This window comes from Dermacentor albipictus, chromosome 1, assembly GCF_038994185.2.
Source record: "Dermacentor albipictus isolate Rhodes 1998 colony chromosome 1, USDA_Dalb.pri_finalv2, whole genome shotgun sequence".
Taxonomy (NCBI): Eukaryota; Metazoa; Arthropoda; class Arachnida; order Ixodida; family Ixodidae; genus Dermacentor; species Dermacentor albipictus.
In genome coordinates, this window is record NC_091821.1 from 45,963,274 (window position 1) to 45,978,723 (window position 15,450).

At 43.5% G+C, this 15,450-nt stretch overlaps 1 long non-coding RNA gene across 4 annotated transcripts in view; it reads right to left on the reverse strand.

The window, feature by feature from the left end:
• LOC135906038 (uncharacterized) overlaps positions 1-15,156 on the reverse strand; it is a 90,723-nt gene extending 75,567 nt beyond the window's left edge. For all 4 annotated transcript variants that reach the window (XR_010565608.1, XR_010565606.1, XR_010565605.1 and 1 more), the window contains exons 1-2: positions 15,018-15,156; positions 13,329-13,424 (exon numbers count right to left, since the gene is read on the reverse strand). This is a non-coding gene — a long non-coding RNA (uncharacterized lncRNA). The remainder of the gene's footprint in view (positions 1-13,328; positions 13,425-15,017) is intronic.
• Positions 15,157-15,450: the final 294 nt, after the last annotated feature.

Here is a 15,450-nt window from a genome sequence, read left to right on the forward strand (position 1 = left end):
CAGTGGACATAAAATAGGCTGCTGCTGCTGATGATGCTGCTGCTGCTGCTGATGATGCTACTGATGATGATGATTGTAAACGTGCTACACGTATGAACATGCCAATGCTCATTGATTGACTACAAATCTCTGCGTTGTCCATCACAGTGGACAATGGACAGCCTTTAGTATAATGGAGACTTCTATTGTTGAAGGTTCGTGACGGCAGTGCAATCTTGCACTTCCTGTAAGACATATTTTGTCAGACGCACATGGGGACAGTGAAGGGAGCCCCGCGCAACCTCAACGGGGGGGCGCACTGGCAAGCACGAGGATTAGTGTGCCATGTACTCCCTAAGGGGCTTGATCTCCCGCTCCTGAGTACAGGGACCAACTGTTAACCTACAACGAAATCACCAAGCACTATTACTTAGGGTGGAGGGCATTCCCCCTGCCACATTCTAAATTAAATAGGCCTCAGGCGGTTACATTAGGGCTTCTGCAGACACGAACGTACCCTAACCTGGTCATCATGAATAAAATAATCCGGACTGCGGGGTTTCAGTCTATTGTAGTAAGTGTGGGGGTTTGCTCGATTTAGAACCCATGCTTTGGCGCTGCTTGGCGTTGGCCGGTGATGGTTCTCGAGGTAAACAGTGGTGGCAGCGGATGCTGCACAGTGAAGTGCTGGCGGAACAACTCAAGGCTGTCCAGAGGGCCCGTGTGACGGCAGAGGGGCTCGGCCTCTCTGTACCGGCGTGGGAGCGGCACGCATCAGTCCCAGACTGATCCCTCAGGACCTAAATAAAGTTCTTCATGCCATATCATACTGATCTGACGACGTGCTGCAAGGGCAGACTGCTTGCCGAGCGGCGCAGCAGTCTATCCCAGCACTGCAGCAAGCTGTGTGGTGGCATCACGAGAATGCAGAGTTTTATTTATTTGTTTATTTATTTATTTATTTATTTATCTTGCAAAGGCGTTTAATAGTCACCGGCGTTTGGGACCGACCGTTAGCGCAGGGCGCGGACTCTCAGCCCGAGCGGTGTTCACGAGCAAAAAGCGCTGCAGAGGACGACCCACTATATCGTTCCAATCCTTCTCTACGATTTATTTATTTATTTATTTATTTATTTATTTATTTATTTATTTATTTACCATACCTACAGCTTCAAAGGGCATTGGTGCAGGGCGGAGTAATAGCGTTGAAAATACACAGACTCTTACTTAAACAGAACAACACTGAAAAAGATATAATAATAATGATAAATAACCTCTGATCACAACATGTTAAATGTCAATGACGAAGGCGGAAAGAAAAAAAAACAAACCACCATGCTGAAAACTTCCAATAGAGTACCTTAAAGATATTGCTTCAATAAAAAGACGGGAATGGTCACGTTGTTCTAAATGTTAATTTACCTGTAAAACATGGCCATGGGCATTTACGTGAACAATTTGAATGGTTGGGTCTTCAAGACAAGTAAATGTTGAGTTGAGTTGAGTAAAGCTTCTCCATACGATTCCAATGGGTGCCATCACACATAGGTATCATAGGCAACGAGATGGCGGACAGCCTCGCCCATAGAGCGCTGTCTGGGAATCCTTTGAGAAAAGTCCCTCAAGAAGACAATAGACTCTTCAGAGAAGCGGTGTCGTGCCACTTCAGTTCTTTGTGGAGCTCACCTCAGAAGGCATGTGTGATCAAGGGTCTCAAAAGAAACCAAGCCACCTTACTGCTCCGCATTTGCACGCGCTCTGCTCGTACCCCTGCGTGGATGTACAAGACTGGCCTGGTGTTATCACCATTATGTTCAGCGTGTGGTGTGTGCGGTGACATAGAACTATACCTAATGTGCTGTACTGTGTATAACGTGGAAAGGAGGGTGTTATTCGGGTCCCTCAAAAACACAGGACTTCCTCACAGTTCTCTTCAGGACATTGTTTTCCGCGCGGGAACCGGTTGTGCAGGAAGGAGGTCGCTCGCCTTCTGTTAAATTACCTACAGGACACGGATTTGGCTTCCACATGGTGAACTGAGGAGTGACCATTTGTAAATGGGAGGTCTGTGTCTGATTATGTGATTTATTTATTTTAAGTGTTGCTACGGCGGAGCAATTGCCGGCAGCGACTGCAAGGCTAATCCCACCAGTAGCCTACAACAACTCAACTCAACTCAACTCAGTAAATGTTCTCAGGTAATACACCTAGGAATAACGATTACTCACACGCTCTCGCATAACGCGTAACGGAAAGATGAGATTGAAACCGGCTCATCATGAGCGAAGACCTTTTCGTCTCTCCTCCGAATTTAGTGACTCTCTGGCGTTACTGTTTCTATTACGTGTAGCTGCACGACCTACAACGCGGACAGCCAGCTGATTATTTTTTCTGAAAACAGGCAGCGCAATTCTTTTCCCTGGTTATGTTGTTTGGTGAAAGGGTGCGCCGGACAGCGGCAGTCTACGCGACTGTGAAGGCGTTTTGCGGATTTTTCGTCTCTTCTCGAAGTATTTACTGATGTTTAGTGATGGTCGGTGGTTCGTTAGAAGGAAATGTGTGTCTGATGTGGAAGCTTCGCCAAACCATTCTAATACCTACAGCATGCCGCGGAAGAAGAAGATTAGCAGGTGAATGTGCTGTATGCCCATCTGCGACAGCATGCTGAAAGATAGCGGCGTCTCTCTGGCACTCATGAAGAAGTGTTCATTTGGCAAGCTACCGTTTAGCCTTTATCGTCAGACATATGATAATTGAACGTCGCGTGCACATGGTATTGCAGTTTTATACTGGAAGCATGAAACTTACTAGAACATTAGTGCCTATTCTGAGCTACATCGCTTCAGACTTTGTCCCAAACTTGTCATAGAGGAAAATGCGCGAGTTAGGCCACCTATGAAGATAAATAATTGTCTTGTGTCAAGTCTGCACGCATCCTTTAAATCTCTAACTCTTACGTTATTTCTAAAAAAGCATAAAAAATGTATCAATTTTTTAAAATCTAGCAAATTGTGCCATATTATATCCTGCAGAGAGAGAGAGAGAGATAGCAAAGAGAGGAAAGGCAGGAAGGTCAACCAGACGAGCGCCCGGTTTGCTACCCTACACTGGGGGAAGGGAAAGGGGGAACAGAAAGAAGAAGGCGGGATGCAGATTCGAAAAGTACCGTAATTGTACCCTTAATTACCAACATTCATTAGAAATATTGATAAACAAGATGTGCTGTGAAAGTGAAACTTTCCCTCAGGAAATGTGTAAGGTTAGAGTGCATTTATGTGAACTTATTTTAATTAAATGAATGGAGAGCATAGGAAAATATGGTCAAGGCACTACCATACTTCCCTTGTGGTTGCAAGTCCTTTGATTGGCTGTGTTAGACTGCATCGCCTTGGAGATCGGTCCAAGTTGTAACGAAATAGGTTGTATCGCTTACTTTCGTCGGAGTACAGAATATCAGTCGTCATGAATTCGTAATCCCAGTTACATCGTCGCCGTCTTCTTGCTGCAGTCACAACGCACACGCTCGCGTCACACACAGACACAATTGCTTGAAGTACAGAGAAAGCTTTAGTTAACCTGGTAACGGGCTTTGCAGAACCCCAAACGATGCAGGTTAGCTAGCTGCTCGCAAATTGCTTCGCATAACCTTGATACCCATAGTGCGTGGGATTTGCATTTTTTTTTCATATATTATTTGCAGCATTCCAGGCACGTTGTGGCAGGTGGGTAGCTATATAGGTTGCGGTCTCGCCTGGTTTCATACCTCTTCCATGCAAATAAATGCGTAGCAGATGGTGGTATTGAACCTCTGTTTCGAGCACAGTATACTGGTGCACAAATTATTAGGCCACGGTCGTTTTGTTTTTCTTTCATGGCATTTATGACAAATATGACAGAGGACCAAATAAAGTAATGGCAAAGCATGAATGTGTCTAACTCATGAGATCACACAGAATTCGCTGAACTATCAAAGCTGATAAACACGAATGAAGTAAGCGATATTCGAAATTATAACAACGGAAAGATTGAGGATGCAGTCAAAACAAGGCCGCAGCACTGAAATCAGTGAGAAGAAAACTTGGCACAGAACAGGACAACATCTATGCAGTTAAATATAATCAGGGTAATGTCATCAGCAATTTCAATGGTATAGTAAAAGCAGCAGAAGAATTCTGCACTGACCTGTACAGTAGCCAGAGCAGCCACGCATCCTTCTAGCGAACTCCTTCTAGCGAAGAAGTTCTAAGGCCCTTGCAAGACATTTCCAGAGGAAACGCGGCGGGAGAATATGGAACAACAGTCATTTGAATCAAATATGGAGGAGATATTATGCTTGAAAAGCCTGCGGCCTTTTGTGCGCAATGCCTCTAGACTGCAAGTGAACCAGAGAGATGAAAGAATATTATGCTAATCCATGACAAGGGAAACGTTAAACAATTGAAGGATTATAGGCCCATTAGCTTCCTTTAGGTATCGTAAATATCCACCAAGATAATTCCCTATAGAATCAGGGCCACACTTTATTCATGTACCCAGGCATTACAAAGGAGCCTATGACATTACATAGGAGGAGCGGGGTGGGGTGGTTGGAGGTAGTTCACACACATGAAATCAATGCATAACATAATTCTAATAGGAACGTTTGTCTTTTAATAGTTTGTATACATTCCTATTAGAATTTTGTTTTCTTTGTGTATAGCTTGTTTTATGTATTAGAATCTTTTCTTTGTTTAAAGCTTGCCTTATGTATTGATTTCATCTGTTGAACTACCTCCCTCCCCGCCCCTTCCGCCTTAAAACTATTTTGTTAATTTTAAGGGGGGAGGGAAGTACTTCAATACATGAAATCAATACATAACGCAAGCTATACACAAAGAAAACAAAATGCTAATAGGAACGCATAGACCCTTTAATTGAGGGCGCCGCCATTTTGCGATCACAGCGGCGTCTATCGTCCGGCTCCATGCCATGTGGGATCGCGCTGGAGGGTGCACGGCGAACGTGCTGTTGACGACCAGTGGCAAGCTTTCGCGCTTTCCAGAGAGGTGTGAACAAGCTGTTTGGATTGGGAAACTTTTTAACGTGTCGTCACTAAGGTTTTAGCTTCCATACAGCCGCAATATCGACAACGACAGGCCTAGAGGCGCTCCCGCAGCTCTGCCCTCGATAGAAATAGGAGGCGAGTCATCTGAACATTGTCGATGCGTAACGTATACATGTGACGGGTTAATATCGTATGTATAGCCTTCAACTTTATTAAGATATCATTCAGGCGACAACAATCAGAGGTGTCTCCATGTGTCATGCGGTGTGCCGCAGAAGCGTACATCCCAATCCAGGTAACTGCGTTGCTAGCTTTCGTGCTGCTAAAATTTTTCGCGGTACGATTTTCTAAGTATAGTTTACCTGGCACCCGGGCATCAAGTTTTACAAAATAAAGAACTGTAAAATAACTCGATCGAAAGGGCTGTTAACATTCAACAATGGGCTTATGATAGTGGCCGCGACTATGTCATGATTAACCAGACGCGCGCGACGCGTTCAAAGATTAAGCGCTTTTGGGTCTCGAATGGTGCCTGTGCGTGCAAGGGCATTCCGCTTACTTGAGAGAGCTGAAAAACGAACTGCTTTTTGCAACAGCAGCTTTATTTTCTGCAGTAAAACAGCGCGTGATGAACGGCGTCGACAGCTTGCCGGCGAGATTCGGAAGCACGGGAGAGCCGATGTGAACTATATATAGGCCGACCGGCACACGGTAGGCATGGCTTTGGTTACACAATGGAAAAGAACACACCTTCATTTCTTAGCCGGCATTTACTGTTTTCATAATACGTCCTCGGTCAACTTCCACCAGAACACTGGTTTCCTAGCGTGATAATCTTAGCGTACGTTTGAACAGAATAAGTTTAATGTGCGTGCACGAAGAAATAGCTAACTTCATCCATTCGCAGTAGTTGACCGACTCGAATGCGCATCTTTCTTTCATATCCCAGTTTGATCATGGGTGCCGAGCTAAGAGTTCGTCGCCGAGCGCTCACTGGGAACAAAACGTTCTGAACATACACGCTATGGCATCAAGTCCTTTATATTTGTGCTGACAATACAAAGCGAACGCTTCTCTGCTATAGCAGCGGCGGTGTCCCTGAAGTCGCCGTGGCTGAAGATACACTTTACGCTTGCTTCCGAAAGTTATTTTTGCATCCGAATACAGCAGAGTGGGTAGCCCGGCGACCTTGAGTCATCTGACATCGAAGAAATCCCAGACAGAACACGTTAGAATCGCACTAATTCGCAGTTAAACCGCTACCATTACAAGCTGCCGCGGCGAGAAAACGGAATCCGCACATACCAGTCTGAGGAGGAGAGCGACGCGGCGAGCTATGTTCGAGGCTACATTCCTACTCGCCGATATAACAGTCTATACAATCCATAAAAAGACAAAATTCTAAGTAAAAAAGAAATTAGAACACTGAAGCAGTTGGCTATGTTGATCATTCTTGTCTAAAGAATACACAGTGAACAGTATAGGCAATACAAACGATATGCAGAATTTCACATATTAATAAAGCTATGTGTAAAAAAATGAGACATGTACAGATTAGCGTTCATACCCCAACATGACTCGTCATGGGTGATTCAGGCAATGTACCGTGGTAGGTTATTCCATTCATTAATAGCAAGGACAAGAGATGAATGAAAAAACAGGTTAGTTCTGGCTAAGAAAGTTTCTATTTTGAATTGGCAGTCCAGAAGCGAGAACACTCGATGGGCAGGTTTGTCCAACTTTGAGACAAATTACAACATCAGGGGGCGAAACAGTAAAGGGCTAATCTATTCGATAACAGAAAAGACAAAAAGAAAACGACATTTTCACAATGTCGCTCACGAACGCAGTGCCCTTAAGCACATGGACTTAAGTGAAGACGTGAAACACAATTCTTATTATTGACGCAACACAAGTTTCACAGTCGGAAAAATAATTATTGGACCAAAGTGAAAATATAATAAATAACTTATATAAGATTAGTTTAGTAAGGCACATGCTTCAAGTGCAACTGTCCATTCAATACAGTCAAGAATTTTGTTTACCAGTGACGTAGCAAACGTTCCTCACCATCAACAATCAACTTGTCCCTATAGGTAACTTCAAATTCGAATTTCAGTAGGTTGGAGTATAGGATGCATTGCTAGCTGTTATTTTCCGCTTGTTGCAGCGAAGTAACGGTGCCGCGACAAACAAACATTGCGGCTGCAAGTACTAACCTTTCAAACAAATTCATTAAAGAGTGAGGGCTACTTCCTCTGTATGTACACTGTGCACATACAGTGTGCAGTGTACAAAGCGTATGTACATATGTGCAACCAAACATTCGCGCAGAGAATACCATTGCGTTTCTGGCAACCGACAATTAGGAGAGCGTGAAACGGTCACAACACCCAGCTTGGTAACTTCTCTTTAGTTGGTATTGCACGGACAACTTCTGCCGCCATTCAAAACTACTCTGCTAGCGTGGTAAATGACCCTGTACACTAAGCTCTTCCATTTTTATAGTTGACGTTGAAGGCGTTGCGTATTCTTCAACTCAAAGAAAGACAGTCTTACTAATGTGAGCAAACGGTGCTGCTCAGATGTCTAAATCAAGAAACTGTGGTTTCGAGAAACGCCTAAAATTAACCGACACATTCTTATGTGCTTACCGACACTCAGCAAGTCGGCCTACGTTACGATGTGGTAAAAAAAATAAAACCGGCCGTACTAAGACAACACAGTCATACAGACCTGCCACGGCATCTCTAATACGCTACTATAAAAAGAAACGCTTCTAGCGAAAAAGAACCGGCACACACTTGGCACGATTCGAGCATCCATGTTCATGAGCCAAGCAGAGAACAGGTCTAGAAACAATTGCTGGTTTCGCATCCCCTAAGAATTTTCCTGTTAAAGAGGCCAACCTAACAGCAAATTTTATAGACATGACAGCAACTCGAATGACATAAAACGCATACGCTCTAGATCGTCAAGATAAAAAGCTCTGGTAATTCGATTTAGGTCTCCTCAGCTATAGTGGCTAGTAAAAGAGCCTCATTCTACGCTCGAGCTGATATGCCAGTTTGTTCAAATATCATACCAAGAACTTACACTCTGCAGCAAACATGACTTCTCCTGACAGTAATAAAACAGAAAACACAAAACCGTGAAGCTAAATTCTTTTGCCGGATTGAGCAGAACCGGTGAGAGAGCTCAATAATCGTTGCAATGATTTAGAGTTGTAGCAGTCACAGAGTGACAATGAGATGTCGTCTGCATAAGCATAAATATTAATAGTATCCCATCGACTTAAAGGAAAACCCGTTATGTTGGGGCATGAAGCTACTGCGCGTAGAAGGGGCTCTATTGACAAAATAAGTGTGGTCATAAACGGCACCTCTGCCGCGCTCCGCGGGTGACGTCAAATTCACAACAAACTTCACTGTCGAAAACCTATTCACTTAGTAGTCATATGTATATGTATATGTATGTGTATATGTATATGTATATATGTATATGCTAAAAAAAGGTTGTCACGCTCAACACAATTGGAGCCCTTTGAGGGATCGACAGATACAAAGATATCTTAAGGACTTCGCGGTAGCCTGAGCAAAGAGATCTCGAGTGAGAGAGAACGATTTAAATATTATTCATGCAGGTATATCAGCTGTTTGGTAAGAGCTTAATAACTCCTCTAGAAAATAAACTTAGACGTCTAGTTAGAATAACAGCAACAAGTTTAGTGTCCATATTTAGAAGTGTTATTGGACGCCAGGAATTGGGACCACCGGATGGAGAATATGGTTCTGGGTCAAAAACGATACGGTCTTCATGTAAGAACAACGGTCTCACACGTTAAACAAAGTACAATATAACGAGTGCTATTAATTTATTGTTTCGTTATTTCATTTATTAAGCACAAGTAATTTCCCCTTTGTTGTCCTTGGTGTCAGTGTTTGTTGGCTTCTTATGATGTTACTAATAAAAATATGGCCCCTCGGGTAACCCCCTTTCTTCTTGTTTATTACATAACGAGGGTCTCGAATCCGGCAACATTGATGCCTTCAGGTAGCATGTGTGGGTTTATCGACCGGTTGCCTTCCCCCCCCCCCCCCCAAAAGAAAGATCACGTTCTCGTGACGCCTGCAGCAGAAAGGATGTTCCACGTCCGATGCCAAAGTCTGTGAGTTGTGGCGCTGGCTAACACTCTCAGGGTTCTACAATGAAACATAAATACCCAAGAGAACTTGGAAACGGCGCCGTGGTAGCTCAATTGGTAGAGCATCGCATGCGAAATGCGAAGGTTGTGGGATCGTTCCCCAACTGCGGCAAGTTGTTTTTTCATCCACTTTCATTTGGACTAATTCATCGTTTCTTTATTTCATTTATTAAGCACCAGTAATTTCCCCTATGTTGTCTTTGGGGTCAGTGTTTGTTGGCTTCTTATGATAGAGATAAGCGAAGCACTTCAGCGCAAGACTATTTTTTGAATAGTGGTCAACAAAGCCCTGCAGTGTGTGCGTATGTGAGTACAGTCTGGGATGACTCGTCCAAGTAATGTTTTATCCAGCCAGGCGACTATTTCGTTTTAGGTAATTGCAGAATATGAGCACTTGGCCAGTAAGTGGTACCGTATACACTTTGAAACAAGCAGCACTCACCATGGGACAAAATCTACACACACACACACACACACACACACACACACACACACACGCACACACACACACACACACACGCGCACACACGCGCACACACGCGCACACACGCACACACACGCACACACACGCACACACACGCACACACACGCACACACACGCACACACACGCACACACACGCACACACACGCACACACACGCACACACACGCACACACACGCACACACACGCACACACACGCACACACACGCACGCACACGCACGCACACGCACGCACACGCACGCACACGCACGCACACGCACGCACACGCACACACACGCACACACACACACACACACACACACACACACAACTCCATGTTGGTGGTCACTGTTTGTTTGAAAAATGTAGAAGCCTATACAGAACATTGCACTGACAAGCTTCATTTTATTATTGCCAATATGCACTAAGCTGGAGGATGTGTGAACCTCAGGTTAATGAAGGCGTCTGTGGTTTTCTTTTTTTAAGTACAGTTAAGCATAGAAAAGGCGACACATTCAGAATGACTATTGCTTCGTTTTAAAGTTACAACAGTCAATGAAGACAAAGAAAGACAAAGATCTCAGGTTGGTCTCCACCGGTTCAGCTACAAGTGTAATTACCACCCTCCCCCTATCTTGGTCGTTTTGTTGGTTGTTTTTATGCGTGTCACCTATACATGACAATATTAACACACCGCTTGTGCAACTATGGTTTTTAAGCATTGCACAAGCGGTTAAAACACAAATATAGTTACACAAACATAGTTAAACACAAATATAGTTGCACAAACATAGTTATCATATTTAAAACCATGCAGCCAATTAGAACGTGATAACAAAAACGAATATGCACATACTCTCATGTCTTCCTGTTCTATAACTCTCCTAAAGTGATCTTACTATTCACTTGAGGGCACATGTTGAAATTGCGGAATTGAAGTCGATGAGTGGAGAAGTGATACAACGACTTGATTACTTCTTGGCCTCAATTTCGGAATTTGTACATATCCTTTAAATAGAATGCTTATAAAGTTATTCAGTGAATCGTTTTAATGAGCAACCTGAACATTGCACTCTGTCGCTTAAGTAAAGTCCACTTCTTCATGCACTTCATCATCATCATCATCATCATCATCATCATCGCCATCACCACCACCACCATCATCATCATCATCATCATAATCATATGCCTGGTTACGCCCACAGCAGGGCAAATAAAGGCCTCTCCCATACTTCTTCAACTATACCCCGGTCATGTACTAATTGTGGCCATGTCGTCCCTGCAAACTACTTAATCTCATCCGCCCACCTAACTTTCTGCCGCCCCCCCCGCTACGCTTCCCTTCCCTTGCAATCCAGTCCGTAACCTTTAATGACCATCGGCTATCTTCCCTCCTCATTACATGTGCTGTCCATGCCCATTTCTTTTTCTTGACTTCAACTTAGATGTCATTTCCTCGCTTTTGTTCCCTCACCCAATCTTCTCTTTCCTTATCCCTTAACGTTACACCCATCATTCTTCTTTCCATAGCTCGTTGCGTCGTCCTCAATATAAGTATAAACCTTTTCGTAAGCCTCCATGCTTATGCCCTGTACGTGAGTATTGGTAAGACACAGCTGTTATACACTTTTGTCTTGAGGGATAATGGCAACCTGCTGTTCATGATCTGAGAATGCCTGCCAAGCGCACCCTAGCCCATTCTTATTCTTCTTATTATTTCAGTCTCATGATCCAGATCCGCGGTCATTACTTGCCCTAAGTAGATGTATTCCCTTACCACTTCCAGTGCCTCGCTACCTATCGTAAACTGCTTTTCTCTTCCGAGACTGGTAAACATTAGTTTTCTGCAGATTAATTTTTAGACCCACCCTTCTGCTTTGCCTCTCCAGGTCAGCGAGCATGCATTGCAATTGGTCCCCCGAGTTACTAAGCAAGGCAATATCAACAGTGAATCACAAGTTACTAAGGTATTCTCCATTGACTCTAATACCCAATTCTTCCCAATCCAGGTCTCTGAATACCTCCTGTAAACACGCTGTGAATAGCATTGGAGAGATCGTATCTCCCTGCCTGACGCCTTTCTTTATTGGGAGTTTCATATTCATATCATACTCATATCGTAATTCATATCAATAGGCCGGGTTGTGCCATGTGCTCCTTGCGCGTCTTCTTTATTTTTTGAACTAAATAAAGGTCGTACTCTCGATTTCGATAGCAAATTAGTAGACAGCTACACGAAGTAAGGTTACTAGATTTATCGGCAGTATAAACTTGGAAACATTCGCTTACTAACTGAATCAACAAACATGCCTCTAGCGCGCACAAGCAAACTGAACACATCGCACTCGATGAGCGCGGACGCTCGTTGTGAAAAGGCTGGTGTAAGCAAGCGCAGCGGCAGCAGCGAGCGAAGCGACCTTCGTGCGATTTATCGGTTCAACGAAAGAGCGGCGAGAATACAGCGCGCGCAAAGGCATGAGCCGTCTGCAGATCAATTTCAAGATACGGCGCGCGGTCGCGCGCGCTAATACGCACTTGGCGGAGTCGAAGCCGCGCCCCTCCCTCCCACGCTGCCTGCGTCAATTACCCTTGCGCCCGGTCGCGAAATGCCTATAGCAAACAAATCACACGTCAACTATTTTCGTAACAATGCCTAGCAGAATGGCACAAGGTAGAAAACAGTCCTGATAATTTAAAGCGGTGGACTCGTTACAGTAACTGCATAGTATGTATTGCGTGAAACAATGACACATGTTGCCTTTTTATTTATTTTACTAAATATGTTGCTGCAGTTCAATTTACACAAATATTGACCGTTTGTTTCCGATTTTCGCAGTCCACCATTCACACATTTAGTTATTATTTGTCATAGTCGGGAAGTGAGGCTAGCAGACAACGTGCGAGCAATTCTTTGTGGCCGCGAGCGTGATTACAGCATATCATCGTGGCTCCTTACTAGCACCTTCTGCGCTGTGCTATTAAAATGCGCAGATAGTACACAAAGCCACGCAGTCCAGTGTTCCCGCTAACTATTTTGAAAATGAAGCGAGTTAGTCAGTGGCCAGGTAAAATCATTTCCCTACGGTAACTCACTAAAACACTCGAACCGCAGCTAACCAAGAAACAAAATCAATACCGGATGGCATGTGCCCTCATATGCGGCGGGTTCATATGCCAGCACCAAAACAAATAAAATATTACGCAACAGAAAAAAGTCGCACTTTGCGGTCACTTCAATAAACTAAACACTTGATCGTAGCTAAGCACTAACGTCGCTGAGTGAGTTATGTTGATAGCTCGCGCATGCTTCTTTTTTTCTCGCAGCCACAGCAAAAACAAGTGCATTCTTGAAAAGGCAAGAATATTAACAATACATTTGTCAAGCCCACTGGCTAACCCACACGTGGGCTATTACAAAAACTAAAACTAAATTTAATACCCAAAGTCCAGGTTACCTCACAAGGTGCAACGTACGCTGAATGTCGGAACACGTAGCTGCTAAATTTTGTCACTGTCTGCCTGAATTGTCTTTGCGGGCTACATTGTAATACTATTTTATGTCATGAGCACGCGGATAATATTGGGTAGAAGAATACATTGCTCACTGTTTGTAATGTGCTTGAAAAGAAAACCACTCACCTCTGACGATTTGCGAAAACAGGAACGGAACAGTGCCGACATGCGTTGTATCGAAGAGCAGCCGTATTCATTATGGTACGGGGCATCAAAGCAGTACTGCAAAGAGCGCGTCGTCCGTAGTATATGTACAAACCGGCATGTATGAAAAGAAAAAAAAACTCTAAAATATTATTATATAGCTTTTATGCAGAGACAATAATTTAAAACGGTTATATTTTAGTTTTGACTCGATTTATAGGCTAGACATCAAGAAGAACCGAAAATTTGTTTTTTTTTTCTTTTAAAAGGTATCTGTCATAGAGCATTCACAGAAAATTTCTTTTGCGGTACAGAAAATGTCTAAATTTACTTTAAATTAACAGCTTTTTTTTTACAGTGCATGTTTGCGAAGCGCTTTTTTTCTGCCGTGTTTAGCTTGGAAGCTTCCTTTCATTTTTTAAAGCACTGGGAGAGCGCTCGTACACACCCGTGCCAAGCAATTATTATGAAAAATATTTACAGCAAACTATCCTTAACTACATATATTCGCAGGTAATATACTACATTTCGTCATTTCGTGAAAGTAGTCGCTTTGAAATCGAAAACTTGTGGTTAAATCTAGGGCTACAGTTCAACTAGTCCACAGTCATAGTGCGGGGCAGTATAAAGAAAATAACTTCCTGGCACCATCAATCGCAAATTTTATTCATGTGTTGTTAAGTGGATCAACTAATTCTGGCCGATCTCTCAGACAAAACTCAACCCAAATAAAAGTTTAACGTTTTTGTTTTTATTCACACATTCCGAAACTGGAAAAAGACTGACCTTCACGCAGTCCGAAAGCGTCAATCTGCAGAAGCAATTTTCATTCAGAACCTAATTTTTTACATAATGAGCGAATAAAAATCCCAGAAGATCCAAACCAATACGAAAATAAACCATCATGGGCTGGTCACACGGAACTTGACTATAGCGTATTTTATGACGGCGACACATTTTGTGGCTTACAGAAATAAGGTAGAGTATAATGCATGTATTTCATTGACAGTACAAGAAGTAAGGTCTGACAGAAAGGTCTGACAGAATTTCAAACTGGCTACATGCATCTGTATGAAAAGGAAGTAGCCTATAATTGCTCTCATTATTTGAACTACTTGCTGGATGAGGTAGCACATTTCTATATTGCGCTTACAAGCGCATAAAATCTGCCTGCCGTTATACTTTGCGCCCTGTTCCTATATACAGAAAAGCACTTCGAGTATTAGCACACTGCTTTCACACAACAGCAACGCAAGGAACCAACCATTCATTAAAAAAAGCTTAATAGCACTCTTCATCGCAAGGGGGATTAGGAGTTCCTACTTAATTAGCATTATACAGCCTTTACTTGTAAATATACTCTTATACTGGTATAAATAAAAAGATTTTGCCGGCATCTACAAATAACATTGCCCCTCGTCTACAGTGCAGGTGCTCAAGAACTTGCACATGCCGAAGCTGAGCCTAAAGCAAAGTAACTGAGAAATAAAAACAAAGACGTACTCAAGCCCTTCAGTACAAGTATTTCGCCGACAGCAAATGGGCTGCCGTCTTGACGAATGGGTTGAGCGACACTGCTCCTTTGTCAGTCCACTCAGGCTTGCACCGAACTGGTTTACCCATGCAAAATGAATACCTGCTCAGAAAACAAAGGGAAGTACTTGTGCTTACCTGCTGTCCATTCGGAAACCTGAAAAACTTCGCAGTGCTGTAATTCCCGGTCTTAGAACCCCACAGAGCCACGCAACATATGTGATGCCACGATTTAGCGATCTTCGTCTAATGCTTGGTTGACCCGGTTTCCTGCGTCTTCCGTTTGTTGCGCGCCTGATCAAGCTTCTCTGTCTTATCTTTCCCATCTTCGTACTTGGGGCGACAACCGAAGCAGATGACCAAGCTCGATTCGAGTTGTGATATCGCTGAGCGAGTGGCAAGGGTGAGCGGAGGAAAGCTCGACGGATGCACGGAAGCAATCACTTGCCGTGCTTAGCCCGGTTTAAAATTCGCAAAAAGAGAAAAAAAAAGTTAGGATGTACTATCAGCGTCAAATGAAAGTTGAGCAGCGGAGCGCGAGGCCCAAGCATAGGTGAAGATATGGGACCTA